The sequence below is a fragment of the Prionailurus viverrinus genome, chromosome A1 (genome assembly GCF_022837055.1).
Source record: "Prionailurus viverrinus isolate Anna chromosome A1, UM_Priviv_1.0, whole genome shotgun sequence".
In the NCBI taxonomy this organism is placed as follows: Eukaryota; Metazoa; Chordata; class Mammalia; order Carnivora; family Felidae; genus Prionailurus; species Prionailurus viverrinus.
In genome coordinates this window covers 229,186,560-229,202,072 of record NC_062561.1, presented here as the reverse complement: position 1 = coordinate 229,202,072, position 15,513 = coordinate 229,186,560, and the positions used below count along the sequence as shown (strand labels likewise).

At 48.3% G+C, this 15,513-nt stretch overlaps 1 protein-coding gene across 2 annotated transcripts in view; it reads left to right on the top strand.

Annotated features, from left to right (window-relative positions):
- Positions 1–15,513, top strand: part of TRIO (trio Rho guanine nucleotide exchange factor) — a 353,804-nt gene that overhangs the window by 279,973 nt on the left and 58,318 nt on the right. The gene's annotated exons all lie outside the window — the stretch shown is intronic.

The following is a 15,513-nucleotide window of genomic DNA, read 5'->3' as shown; positions in this document are numbered from 1 at the left end:
CACACACACACATATAACTTAAGTGAACAAGAAACGTAATTGCTCAGTTTGTTTTCCAAGGAGATAGTTTCACATCTGAAACAGGGTGCGAGCATTCCAGGGTGAACGTTCTTTGGTTGAGAAATGCTTTCCGTTTTGTGGGGGAGTCCCACACAGGCAGGTTGCTGCCAGAGCGCACTTGGTAGACCGGTGGCATTGGTGACCGAGTGTCAATCCTGTTTTGCTCCGGTGGCCCAGTCTGCCTTCTTCACAGCGTCAGTGACACTGGCTCAGCAGATACCCCACACGCTGAGGCAGAATAAGGACTCAGCAACGCCTCGTGCTCATCCAGTCTGGTTTGTGTTGGCGGTTTACACCGTCACTCTTCCATCAGAACCTCTGGGCTCAGGGCCTGGACGCGGACACCGCCCCCAGCGAGTCTGATGTGGCGCCCGGCCTGGCGGGCACCGGCCTCCCACGCTGCCCAGGGTAACGCGTATGGATTTACTGCCGAAATAGGTGCCGTGTAATCATCTTTAATCTCTTCATAAATCCAAGGGATTTTCTTTCCTTCTGCCCAAACTTGTAAAACTTGTCACTTTTCTGCATTCGTTTACTTAGTCTTGATCACAGAGAGTAAACAGGAATATCAGAAATGTTCGTTTTTTCTGATGAGGCCAGTTGAAAACATCCCCGTTTTTATGCTGCTCTAGATGGAGTGGTTCGGCTTTTCTGTTTCTTCACAACCCAAACGATCGTGCTTGAGAGTTTCGCTGTAGGTTCAGGGGGTAACCCAGCTGTCACCCAGCCATGCGGGGGGCACGTGACAGGTGCCAGAACCCAGAGCTGGTGGTGACGCACATTATTTTTCTACGTGGTACAATACACGTAATGTAAAAGTTACCGTCGTAACCCTTTTGAAGTGTTCGCTTCAGGGGCATTGAGTTCATTCCCATTGCCGTGTCCCATTACCACACCCCGTCCACGGCTCTCTCCATCCTCCCATTCCCCGGCCCCGGCCCCGGGCCGCCCGGTTCTGCTTCCTGTGTCTATGTCTACTGTCTATGACAGTATTTCTCCTTTTGTCACTGGCTTATTTCACCCTCAAGTTCACCCCTATTGTTGTGTATGTCAGAATGCCCCTCTGCTCTGAGGCTGAAGAGTGTTGCATTGTGTGTGGAGACCACGTCTGTTTCTCCCCCTACCCGCTGGTGGACCCTGGGGCTACTTCCAGCTTCCAGTCATCGTGAGTGATGCCGGTGACCAGGAGCATTCAGATCTCTCAAGTCCTTGCTTTCAGTGCTTTGGGGAGTGTACCCAGAAGTGGAGCTACGGAGTCCTGTGATAATGTTTCAAGTTTCCTGAGCTTGCCACCACACGTGGTTACCTTGACCTGAGTCATGCGTTTCTGGCACACCGTCCCTTCCTCAGTGCCACCACTGACGCTGGCCCGCAGGCCTCCCGGTGCCAGTGCTCACGCCTGTCTTACTGCAGCGAAACGCAGACCCCCTCATGCTGCACTCCTCAAGTTTCTTCAGTGACTTGCTGTCGCTCCCAGCCTCCTGCTGTGTCCTACAGGGCCTTGCGCCTCGCACACATGTGTGCGCGTGCACACACACACCCCCCCCACGTGTGCACCTGCCCTCTCTCCCCCTAGTGTGGTATGTCAGGTAACAGGAGGGGTTTGTCTTAATCCCTCGCCCCTTCCTGACATTCTCTGCCTCTTCTTACCAAGTAAATGAAAAATCTTAAAGGAAAAAAATAAATTTATCCAGTGAGTCTGTGGAGGTGAGGGGAGAACAGAATAAATCTTGATGCAGTTAACAAGTGTTACAGCACAAAGGCTAACCTGAGAAGGTCCCGAGGAGATGAACTTGGACCCAAGACCCATGAGGAAACACGTAGAAAATCAATGAAAATGCTTTAAAACAGATTTCAGTACGAGCATTGGGCACAGACATGGTGCCAGACTTACAAATGTGATTGAGGAGGTACAGACAACATAGGTTGTGAACAACAAGACTGATGAGGGAGGCAGAGAACCTCTTCTTGGCACTGAGAGTGGGTGAGAACGGAGAGAAGGGGCCGGATCGTGGGGCACCCAGGGGAGCTTTGCGCTGAGGCCCGGAAAGGGGGCGGGTTCTGCTGGGCTGCTGTCTCAGCAGGGGTCTGCATGGGGGATGAGCATCCAGTTCCGTTCTGTTTTATGTCCTTTACGTTAAAGATTCACACTTTGCATGGATATGTTTCCTGTGACCATGGGGCCATTCCTCAAAGTCGAGAGACATGGGCATGCCTGGAGGTCAGAGCTCCATGTCTGATTCTCGGGGAACCCCTGACCACAACCGCTATATGTAAAATTAATACGTGTTTCCCTTGAGGCCCGAAATGCAGTGCACGTGAGCCCCCTGTCCCCCCTCCGGGGCCATCCCCTCCCCTGGGCCCTGTCTTCAGCCTCCCCGCCTCAGCATCTGGGCCCTGTGAGCTGTTGGCTTTGTCTGTCTGTGGCCGCCCCATCACCACCACCCCCTCCCCGGCTTTGGGAGGAGGCCAAGTCTCTTCCATCGTCTCAGCTCTCATGTCCCTTGGTCCTCTTTTATGGAAATGAGACCAGGTGACAGGACCTTCCTAGAGGTTTGCAGGTAGTGGAAGGGAAGGACTCGGAAAGCTACCAGGCGTGTTCTCTCCCAGGGACTCCCCGCCCTCTCCCACCCGCACTCCCAGCCTGTGCCTGTCGGCTGGCCCTGAGCTCCGAGGGTATGTGGAGGCTGTTTCCCTCCTCAGAATACAAGCAGATACTAAGATTCCTCACCCCTGTCCAAACTGCTTTCCAGGCTCCCAGCACTCCATCAGCCTAGTACGGGGCAGCTGACAGACGGACATCGTGTCCTGTGCTCACAGGAGCCATGGCCTCGTCCTGTGCTCTCCCTCCCCGCCCTCAACCCCGCCCCGACCACCGCCCAGAGAAACGGCAGCTCTGTGAGACTGAGATGCTTCTCTAGAAATCTCTGTGACCAAGAACAGAGCTCCCCTGCCTGAGGAGGGAGGCCTCTTGCATCTCCCCCAGGATACTGGGGATGAGTCGGTTTAATTGTGTTCAACTCACACGTGAGTTTCCCAAATCGTGAAACACTCGGCCCCAAAGGGGAATCAGCCTCCTACCTCTTATAACTGCTTAGTGACTTTTAAATGACCTCGTAAGTTTTCAAAAAACAGAGGACCTCGAAAAGGCATTAGTGCTGTTAAAAAATGTGGTTGACTCTATTGTGGTTTTGGTGTGTTTAGACATCTACTTAATGCCAGATTGCCACTGTTAATCAGAAAACACACCCCAGGCATATGCATTTCAAACCTGTATCTGCCCACATACTCTTTAAAAAAATATATAATGGAAGGCATATATACTTTTTCAAAAAAATTAGCTTGGAAAAGAGCAGATTTTAGTCGGTCAGAACAGCTGCTAATGTAAATCCCTGTGGGAAGAGGAACCACACCAAGAACAAAGAGTGGTCCCTCTTCTGAGCCCCCTGCAGCCACAACGGGGTGATCCATCCAAGACCTGTGATTAAGGACCGTGTTCTGTGCAGCATGTAATTATGGAGCCTCACAAGTGGGCCATTACTCTCTGAATGCTTCATGTTGGAGGTATTTTCATGTTCCAACTTTACATTAAAGTGTTTATTAAAACAGGAAAAAACCATGAGCAGGTATTGACAGTGTCCGTATTAAGATGATCACAAAATTATATACATAGCACAGTCATAAACAATGAGAAAACCGTCTTCCCACACTTGCTTTAAATGGCCACGGCACAGTGTTTAGGGAAAGAAACCTAATCAGGGGAGAAGGGATCACCAGGGACCATCGGAGGCCGCTCTCCTCAGCATGATGCACAGGCTGGGGGGTGTGGCTGCAGGTACAAGGCAGCCATCTGCTTCCCGCTTCTCTCTGGACCGCAGTTTTCCAGCTGCCTCCTCTCTGACATTTGTACATTTCAAACATTGCAATTTATTAGACAAACTGGGATTTCTCTTTTAAATGTATTCACTCTCATTAGGGTCTGCAGGAGCTGGGGGAAATTACAGAGATGATGTGTTTGGTAAGAAATTGTGTAAGAGTACAGTGTGCTGGTTTTCATTAGTGTTTTGAAGGCGAATAGATGCTGTCCACAGTGGGAAACAACAGTATTTCGGTCAGACTAACTTTGCGCTTGTCTCCACGATTTATTTAGTAGCTCCTGGCTCTGAGAACACCTGATAAAATAGCACCTAGGAAGTGTGTGCCAGCCAAACCCAAGTGTATTTTGGCTTTTGCCTCTCTGTTCCTTCTGTTCAGAGAAGCATGAGATGACTTTGTAATTATGTTCCCAGCACTAACTTTCCCATGAATGGTGAGAATTTTGGTAGATTTGACCGTAAATCCTTAAAGTCGAGCTGCCCCTGCAAGGAGAAGGGAAAATACCTTCAGGAATTCCAGCTGATTCTGGGGAAGTGGGCCCTGACAGGTTCGGAAGCACAAGTGCGTGAGGAGAGCTCTGGTGCCTGTTCCCAGGAAAATGAACGTGGCTGTACAACTTGCATGCAATTCCAGCAACCCCACGTTCAGAACTTCCATTCTAAACAATAGAAGAAAAAGCCAGATCTTAAACCTTACTTGTAGACGTTTTGCATTTCGCACCAAAAATTAAATCACGAAAAGATGTAAACTGAGAAGTCTTACTCCCAGTCCCGTCGGCTGTGTAGGGAGTAAGGATGACCATTTTTTTAAAAATTTTTTTTCAACGTTTATTTATTTTTGGGGGGACAGAGAGAGACAGAGCATGAACGGGGGAGGGGCAGAGAGAGAGGGAGACACAGAATCGGAAACAGGCTCCAGGCTCCGAGCCGTCAGCCCAGAGCCTGACGCGGGGCTCGAACTCACGGACCGCGAGATCGTGACCTGGCTGAAGTCGGACGCTTAACCGACTGCGCCACCCAGGCGCCCCAATAAGGATGACCATTTTATTCATTTCTTCCTCCTCCTTCTGGTATTTTGTGTAGCAAGTATAAACATTCACGTATTCTTGCCTCCGTTTTCTTACAGGAAAGGTAGCATATTTTGGCCTTTTTCAGTCGGTCATGGCTTCTTTTAGAAACGGCATAACCTCGTTCCTTCTGACGGGTGTGTTGGACCTGGTGCGTCCCTCGGGGGTGCACGTGGGCCATGCCATGCGGTTGGCAGTCCCCTGCTGTCACAGGCACACTAGCGGAGCATCACCCCACTCCCTGCACAGGTTTACTGTGAGGTGGAATTCTCAAAGTCCAGTGCACGGGTTGAAGGGTAAATGCACTCATGGAAGCAGACTTTTGAAGAAGAATCACCTGAATCATAAATTAACTACATCGGAAAAATAAGTACATCATAGAGGTGCTGTATAACGACATTTTGTTTTACATATTTTTTAATTTCAATAGGAGTCATGAAAATGTGATCTGTACCAAACCCCTTGAGTTCTCTCATTTCATTTTACCCACTTAAGGGGGTGGGGGGGGACCTTTGAATAAGGTCTCTCTTTAAAGTCATTCATATAAATTAAATCACAAGTTTCTGTGTGACTCGAGCGAGGTGAGATTTTGATGGCCATATTCCACAGGACTCCATGCAGGAGCATACTATGGGATATTACTATAAGTAATATTTCACCAGTATCTGCTTTTATTCCACATTGAGTCGAAAGGGTGCCAATTAGGAGTTTGCCACTAAGTGTTAGGTGGTGGTAGAAGCTTCCAGAGAATCAACAGCTGTTTGTAGTGCCTCTGTTTTGCCTCCCATTTGTGCAGAGCCACTCAGGAGTTCAGATCACACCGTCACCTCTGAGAAACACATTCCTGAAATGGCGCTGTCTCTGGGTTTTATAAGGGGCTTTAAAGTCTCCGTATGTTCTCTGCACTTTCTGAAGGATTCAGTTTATCATTAACCTTTCACAATGAATTTTGAAAAATACTGTTTTTAAATACCTCCCCAACCTAAAATTTGCTTCCTTCTTTATTGACACTACAGGAGGGTTTTGGAGGGGACAGAACTGGGCTGTGCAGGGCTGGAGGTCAGTCAGTGAAGGAGGCTGACCTTTCAGCTGTCGCCCCCACAGCCAGCTCTGTCTGGAAGAAGGACCCTTCCTGGTGTTCTGTGTGGACGAGAGCAGGGCAACCCTGGAATCTTCCAAGTTGCTTTAGTGTCTGAGCCGTTGAGAGCATTTTAGTGTAGTCTGACCAGCAGGGACAGGATTGCTTTGGACAGCTTGGTAATTCCATAAGGCTGACAATTCCAGGGGGTCATCATTTTCCCACAACTTTTCTAGTCACGCTCAGGACAGGAGGGGACCCAACGTATTTATTATTTGAGAGACCCTTTCAAAGATTTAAGAGGGCTTTAAACAGGCTCATTTGCCTTGGCTGATTTGCAAGGCAGCTCTGGAATTCTGTATTATTTTTAATGGTAATGTAGCCCTGTGCGTCCCCTTTTCCCCTTTTCCTTTCCCACCCCTTTTCCTGAGTCTGTAGAGCTTTGAATCTACTAGAAGGAAGGAATACTGATGTGCTGTTCTTAGAGATTAGTTTCCTCCTGTCTCAGGAATAATCAGACGATTCCAGCCCTGGGTTATGGAGCAGATTGTTACCAGACAAGGGAGGAGGGGTGTATTAGTCAGCTCTGGTTACCAAAATACCACAGACTGCATGGCTTCAACAACAGCAATTTATTTTTTCATAGTTCTGGAAGCTGGAATTGCAAGGGGATAGCACCAGCAGGGTCGGTTTCCTTAAGGCCTCCCTCACTGGCTTGCAGACGGCCATCTTCTTGCCGTGTCCTCACATGGTCCTCCTGTGTGCGCGTCCCTGGTGCCTCTGTGTGTGTTTAAAGTTCCTGTTCTTATAAGGACTCCAGTCAGATTAGGACCCACCCTAACAGCTTCATTTTAACCCAGTCACCTCTTTAAAGGCCCAGTCTCCACCTGTGGTTACATTCCTAGGAACTGTGGGTTAGGACTTCAACATACAGATTTGGGGGCGGGAGGGCCAGTCAGCCCATAGCAAAGGGTACTGTTGGAGCCCTGTAGCAGAGGGGATGTGTTGAGGGCTTGCGGTGTGCCAGGCACTGTGCTGCTCTTCTCTACATTTAGTCCTCAAGATGTACCCCAGTGCCCCCATTGTCATCCCATTTGATGACGAGAAAGTGGAGGCATAGAGGAATTAACTTGGCCACAAGTTCTTGACCACTGTGCATCCTGCTCTCCACACAAGCCGGAAGGAGCCTTTGGTCCAGGGAAGAAGGTGTAGCTTCTAGAGACAAACTCAGGTGCCCGAGACCAGCCATCGTTGGCAGAAGAGCGGATTCCAGAAGCTGGTCTCCAAAGTCCGCTGTTCCCAAGACCGTGCCTTCCTGGAGCCATAGGTACATTCCTGAGAGCCCACGCCACCCCCGCCCCCCACCCGGCAATCCCTTTGTCTGAGAAGGTTCCGTTTTGACTTCCTCATTTAAATGATGATAATTCCAGTTGCCTTCCATCACCCAAAGAGGTCCTCTTCCTGGGAACCCACCCTTCTTTTCTTTCCTTTGAGACACTTCTCTCATCTTCCCCCTCCCCTAGTGGAGCACCGGGCTGTATCCACAGTGAGCGTCTTGTGATAAATAAATGGAACCACCGTTCGCAAAAGGAAGAATTTTCTCCCCACCAGCCCCCCGAAAACCATCAAAACCTGCCACTTGGTTTTTCTTGCAAACTCTGGGGAAGTAGGCTTCCTGTCGGGTCTTCCCATTCTCCCTCCCTCGGTGGTTTTGTGGTCTGTACCCCACTCGAGTTTAGCAGAACTGGGACATCAGAGCATGTATTGGCCACAAGGGGTTGGTGACATTGCTCTAATTTTTTGAGCACTGTTGTTTCTGTTGTTTTTTAGGGAACACGTTTGTGAGGTTTCCCATCTCATGTTGCCATTCTGCAAATAACCCGCAGTGCTGATGCAAACAGAGAATGTCACACAGTGAGTTAAAGTGAAACGTAAAAAAGGAGTACTTGAATGTGTGTTTTGTTACAGTAAGAGAAAAACTCACATCGTTTGTGAAAAGATAGTAAGGAAAGCAATGAAAAGGAGCCTATCGAATTTTTGGCACCCAGAGGTAGCGTTTGAATGCCTCAATAAAGGTGCTTTTGTGGATTGGCAACTGTGCTCGAAAGCAGCAGGAAATAATGTGCTGAATGGAGCCCTAAGAAGCAGGACTTAGTCATCCCACCCGCTCCCTCCAGAGCGGGCGGTGTTATCTGTGGGCTAAGAAACTGGACAAAACACCCTCTAAACAGGAGTATCTTTGTGCGTGGAACCTGAGAAGCCCGACCCGGGTGCTGCAGCTGTTTGGAGGCCAGCACCGCGGACATGCTGCGCAGAGGGGAGACGCTGGGGACGGGGAGCGGGCCGGAATCGCTGTCCTAGGAAGCGTGGGCTCCAAGATCCCCGTGTCCGTGACTGTGGGACCCGTGTGGCTCCTGTAATTGGGGTTCGGAGCCAGCTTGAAGAGAGGCTACCAAAAACTCAGCAGGGTTATGAAGGGTGTTCAAGTCTCAGGAAGACACTAGTAATTTTGAGAGGAAATTATAGATACTATTCCTCAGAGTTAGGTCATTAGGGTTTCAATATCAAAATGTAGTCGATAATGCGCTGCATATTCCATCTTTTGCCTTTAAGGTTTTGGGGGACCTTTTCATCGTATTTTAGCTGCCTAATTATTAATGTATGTTTCCTCTTCGGAATAGAAAGACTTTAGACCCTGTGGCTCATCTGAATTCTAGTTTTACAAAAGCTTCTCTTCTAAATTTTTTTTTAATGTTTATTTTTGAGAGAGAGAGAGAGAGAGAGAGACAAGAGTATGAGCAGGGGAGGGGCAGAGAGAGAGGGAGACACAGAGTCTGAGGCAGGCTCCAGACTCTGAGCGGCCAGCACACAGCCTGACGTGGGTCTCGAACTCATGAACCGCAAGATCATGACCTGAGCCAGAGTCGGTCACTTAACTGACTGAGCCACCGAGGCGCCCCAGAAATAGCTTTCTTTTTACGTATGTTTTTAGTTCTGATTTTAAAAGCACCATTTGTGGGGGCGCCTGGGTGGCTCAGTCGGTTAAGCGTCCGACTTCGGCTCAGGTCACGATCTCACGGTCCCTGAGTTCAAGCCCCGCGTTGGGCTCTGTCCTGACAGCTCAGAGCCTGGAGCCTGCTTCGGATTCTGTGTCTCCCTTTCTCTCTGACACTCCCCCGTTCATGCTCTGTCTCTCTCTGTCTCAAAAATAAATAAACATTTAAAAAAAAAGGCACCATTTGTGGGGTGCCTGGGTGACTCAGTAGGCTAAGCATCCGACTCTTGATTCCCACTGTGGTCAGGATCTCACTGTTTGTGAGATCAAGCCCCTCGTCAGACTCTGCACTGACAGCATGGAGCCTGCTTGGGATTTTCTCTCCCCCCGCCCCTGCCCTCTGTCTCTCAAAAATAAATAAGCTTTAAAAAAAAATGAAAATAAAAGCACCGTTAGTATATGACCTCCCTCCCCCCTTTTTTTTTGTTTGTTTCTTAAGACCTCCTTTTGCAAAAATGACCTTCATATTTTTTTGGATAGATTAATAATAGGCCCTTGAACATTGAAGTTCTAATTTTAAATACTTGAGGAATGGTCATCGCAGGAGACAGTTACATTAAAACTGATTTTTGGGGAGTGTTTTGACCAAAACAGTTTCTTTCAAACCAACTTAAATCATGAGAATGAAATTGTTGAAGTTTTGCCCTACAAATATGCCAGCAGATAGTGATTTTATACTCCTACAGATATTTCTTCAGTAAACCATAGATACCTGTTTTCACAGGCCATGGATTTGTCTAATATGTTTCTTTTCCCACAGAAATTCTCCTCCAAATCTGCCTATTTTGCTCTAGTAACTTGTCCCACACTCTCAATTTCTTTAGCTTTTTGCATTTATGCAACCAGAACGCTGAATTTGTTTTTTAAAACGTTTTATTTTGAAGTCATTTTAGACTTCCAGAAAAGCTGCAGAAATAGCACAAGGAATCCCTGCACCCCCTTTGCCCAGTGCACCCCACCCCCCTTGGCACACGGCACATGACCCTGGTTCGGTGACCAGGAGCCTTGATGCAGTTGTTAATTGGCCACAGCTCTTGTTTCAGGTTTTGCCTTAAGGTCTTTTTGCCTGCCTCAGGGTCCAATCCAAGACACGTCGAATTTGAATTTCGTTTCCAATCTGTGCTAGTTCCTCTGCTTTTTTTTTTTTTTTTTAATCTTTCGTGACCTTGACGCCTTTGAAGTCTTACCAGTTCTTTGTTTTGTAAGCGGTCCCTCAGATTGGGTTTGTTGATCAGATGTCTTCTCATGACTGAATGTGGTGCATGCACTTGTGGCAAGAATACCACAAAAATGACACTGTGCATCTCTGTGCGTTACCCGGGGGCTTGGGAGGATCCTGACGTGTGTCCCTGCTGGTGGTGGTGACCTTGGTCGCCTGGTTAGAGTGGTGACTGCAGTATTGCTTCGCTGTAAAGTTACTGTTCTTCTCTTTGTAAATAGTACCTTGTGGGAGTTATTTTGAAACTATGCAAATACTGTTTCTCATCCTGCCTTTACCCACTCGTTTTAGCATTCGTCGGTGGTTCTCACCCAGAACCATCGTTATTGTGCTGCTTGCCTACTGGTGATTCCCCGTCTCCCTCATATCTTCTAAATTTATTAATTAGAATTCTGAAAGGAAGGGCTGTCCCTCTGCCTCATTTGCTTATTTATTCAGTTAATTGCATCAGTGTGGAGTCATGGGCATTTATTTCATTCCATGAGTCATAATCCAATATTGTCCTTATTTATTTGTTACTCAGATTGTTCGAGCTTCGGCCATTAGGAGCTCCTTCAAGTGGGCTTTTGTGTACTCTGGACACGCCCCATCGTTTTTTGCTTGCTTCCTTGCTTTCTGACACTACGAGGTTTTCCGGCCCCTGTTGTGTTTTCCTTGCTGCAACCCTAGATCAACCGTTTCTCCGAGAAGTCCTGGTTCTTTTTCTCGGAGAACGCTATGAAGCACTAAGGTCTTCTCAGTGGACATGTATGTGTACCTACCCAGATGCACACATGTGTCTACGCTCATATACTCTCTGTCTCTCCATGTAAGCACGCATAGAAAGAAACGGGACTTGATGTCATACTGAGACCTCCAACTCCTGTTCGGCAACACAGGGCTCATTCTAGTCCTTCACCTCTCCTTACCTGAAACCTTCCTTTCTGATAGTGAGACACCTGCATCTCATCATTCAGAATATACGATGGGCACCTGGGTGACTCAGTTGGTTAAGTGTCCGACTTCGGCTCATGATCTTGCAGTTCGTCGGTTTGAGCCCTGCGTCGGGCTCTGTGCTGACAGCTTGGAGCCTGGACCCTGCTTCGGATTCTGTGTCTCCCTCGCTCTCTGCCCCTCCCCCGCTCACACTCTGTCTCTCACAAACAATAAGTAAACATTTAAAAAATTTGTTTAATACATATATACTTTGAATCCTACGAGAAAAGGCTGTGATTTTCCTCCTTGGAAAGTGAATATTTTCTTTACCTAAAATGACTTGACTTTAGAAGATTGAACTCCACCTGTTCTCACTGCTGACCCACACCTCTGTAAGACAAAAACGTACAAGTCTTTTGGCTTTGGCTTTACAGTTTGGAATCAAAATACTGTTTTTCAAAGTTACTTAGGTAAGCGCTTTCCTTTAGTGTGGCTACGTTTTCCTTTGTAATATGGCTAGATCCTTTGTGACTGTGTTTATCTTACATTTTGAGGACACATTTGCAAGCACCCCAGACCTAGTTGATCTTAATGATTTGTTCTGGGGGGATTTGAAACATAACCGTGGCTCCAAGAGTCAGCGCTCAACCTTCTGACACACAGGTCTCTCCTGCTTGCTTTCCCTGCACCCCTGGCCTTGGATCCTCATAGACCAACCTCGGGTAACGTTTTGGAAGGTGCTGTCTTCGGCAGTGGAACTTCTCTTTTGTGACACTTTTAATTCTGTGTTTACCTATCAAAGAAATATCCATAACCTATCAAAAATACCAAATGCCTAAAATGTTTGTCTTTAACCCACCACATTTAGTCAGTTTACATGCCTTCCTTGTTCGCAAAGGGCGTCTCCGTCTATTCGAGACTGAGCTCCCCATCTGTTTCTTTCCCCACGTGATAGAATCCTCACACGGCAGGCAGGCTCCTCCTGTGCCCAGAGCTTTGACCCCATCCCGCACATTCTCCGACTTCTCGGTCGCTTCCGATTTCCCTGCCGGTTGCGGCCCAACCTCCCTTCTTTCCCAGCTGCTCCAACAAAGTGAGGTCCCCAGCCTCTGTCCTCCCCGCCGTCCCTTCCCCACACGTGGCCGCCGTGCCCACCAAGTGTTTCTGCCCGCAGGCTGCCGGGGCCACCCTGGGTCTTTCTCACGTGAACTTGGTTCAGACTCGTACCACAAATCCCGGTCACACCACCAAGGCAGGAATCGGCCTTGGAGTTCAAAACCTACTTCCAGGAAGCTTTTGCCCCACGGTCGGGGTTCTCTCCCCACTTTGCCTCGGCACTCTTCACTGATGTCGGCATTTCAGTTGGTTCCATGCCTGTGGATCCAGAGAGTTAGATCATCACTCCTTCCGGGTGGGGGTCAGGCAGCACCTTCACGTCATATAATTTATCTTTACGTACTTTATAAAGTGCCACGTTACTAGTAAACACTACGATAACCTCACACTTTCACACATGGAAGGGGGGATGGAAGCCTGCCTGCCTTTATTCCCCGTTTCCCTCTGTGTTACATCTCTCTCACACATGTGAACTTGACATTTTTTTTTTTTTTTTTTTTTAATTTTTTTTTTCAATGTTTATTTATTTTGGGACAGAGAGAGACAGAGCATGAACGGGGGAGGGGCAGAGAGAGAGGGAGACACAGAATCGGAAGCAGGCTCCAGGCTCCGAGCCATCAGCCCAGAGCCTGACGCGGGGCTCGAACTCACGGACCGCGAGATCGTGACCTGGCTGAAGTCGGACGCTTAACCGACTGCGCCACCCAGGCGCCCCTGAACTTGACATTTTGAAGAAGACAATTCCTGGGGAAATTTCACACATGTCTCAGCCAAAATTGTAGTATTCATTTTTAAGCATCATCCCCTTCCTCTTACTAGAGAACATAATATTACCCATAATCATTTTCCCTGACAGCTTTTTTTTTCTTTTTTCTTTTTTCTTCTTTTTTCTTTTTTCTTTTTTCTTTTCTTTTTACTTTTTTAAATTAATAGCCCTTGCTTGGCAGTCTATATTTTTGGAAAGGGACAAAGTAAAATATTTAATAAAGGTTGTAGTAAATGAAACCTTAGAATCTCAATTAACTTGATTTCCTTTAGGACATAATTTTTACTGCCTTTTTTTTTTTCTTCTGCCAATAAGAGAGAAGATTATTTATTCAGTAATAAAGTTTACTTGCATAAAAAGTGCTCTGTGCAGATTTCCGCCTCTTGCTTGGTCCTGGCCTGAGTACGCCATCTGGATCTATCACAGGACCGTTTATAGGGAAAACCAAACTTAGGCTTTGCTTTTGGTCTTTTAAGAAGAACAGGAGGCAAATCCTACTTCGTGGCAGTTTGTTTTAGGGAGGTGTTACAAGTACTCCAGACAGCTTTCTTCGGGTGCGATGGGTTTATGCTTTTTTTGTAGTTGTGAATTGTATTAAACTGAGAAAGAAACTAGAAGTCTATGCTGTTTTCACATTTTATACTTTGAGAATTTTTTGAATTCACTTCACAACTAGTGTGGGTGGTGGCAGAGAGAGAATACAAGTTGAACTTCCAACTGGGGAACTAAAAAGACAACATTTTTTCTTAGCAAAGCATTAAAACAACACAGAATCATCTGTACTGTTAGGTTAGATAAAACAGAAATAGGAGAATTACTAATAACTCAGGAGGGTAGTGCCTGGTTTTAAGTGTCAGCTTCAACAAATAACACCCCTTCAGAAGATGTTTAAGTAACAGAGAGCCACATTACAGTTTTAGAGTGTATGAAAGAATATTCCAGGTGACTGCCTCAGAGCAGGAGATGGGCCATCACAGTTGGGAGAGCACCGTGCTGGCCTCTCAGATGAATGAGGAACAGGAGCGCGAGTACTCTCACACAGGAGTCGGACAGTCAGACTTCATGGTGGTTAACAACGGTGGAATATCGCCTAGGAAGCCATTGTGCTGTGGGAGACAAGGGAGAGAACCCGTGAGAACTTTCAAATAAAGAGTAAGAATTTATGTAGGCTAAAGAAAATATCCCGTTTCCGAAAAGGACAAAAATGAGCTTTTAGGATGCTTCGCTAAAAATGCCTTTACGAATCACGAGTAAAGGTATTTATTTTCACTTGTATGGCTGCTGCCTGTAAGGAAGAGGGAAGCTATGTTTCTAATAAGCGAGGAGTGGCATTTTAGCCCAGTGATGTAACCGGTTGGCTGTAGACCGAATTGCGTGTCTTTTGGTTATCAAGTCACATCAGGAGGCACTATTTATTGTATGTCTCCGAGAAGACCTCCATCCAAACCTACACAAAGCCCAAGTCAGGAAGCCTGGCGTGGGGAGGGCGTCCGTCACTTGGCATTTCAGTGAGTGAGGAAATCACAGCTCTGGCCGCTGGAGGAGAGCAGAAACATCTGGCTCACAGTGCGCCCTCAGAATTTCCTTGAGCTCCAATTAGAGTCACTGTGGTAGAATGTAATCCGCAGCGTCTGGATATTCCCACATGTGAGACCCAACTGTAAAGCAGCGCTCAGAGGCGAGGCAGAGGGAGCGGCCGGCCACGGGAGAGGAGCTGCGCCCGCTGGCCACGGCTGGGCCCCCGGGGCCGCGCGGTCCCTGCCTGCCAGCCTGCCGGCCTGCCCCCCCCCCCGCTCGGGTCCCGGCCCGCCTCACCTGCCCCCCCCAGTGCCTGCCGAGCCGTTTGCCGGCTTTGCGAGAGAGTGGGTGCCTCCGGCTGCTGGCCGGGATAGGCAGGGCGGGAGCCCTGAGCCTGCAGCCTCGAGTCCGCCCGGCACCCACCATGCCGAACGGAATGAAGCCGGTGGACGCGCTGGACTCGCTGCCCTCCGTCAGCTCGGCCTACGGCAGCGGCGGGCCCCCCGGCACCTGCAAGTACTGGATCCTCGACCTAGGTACGCACGCTTGCCGTGCACGCCCCTCCAGCCCGCTCCCCTGGCTCTGTTCTCTCGGGTGGCTGCCGGGGCGATGGCTGCACGCTTCGAGCCGGCAGTGTGTTGTGCTTTAATGCCGGCCTGTGCTATCGGCTCCCCGCCTGGGAGAGGGGGGCTCTCGGAACGGGACGAGAAGCGCTGGTGTTGATTGATTGCGTGGCTGGGGGCATTCTTAATATCTGGGAACTGCTGTTGCTTATCCTTTCTTTCTTGTAAACGGCGTGTAAACGGCCTAAAGGGATCTGTGCCACATACCTTCTTATGATCTG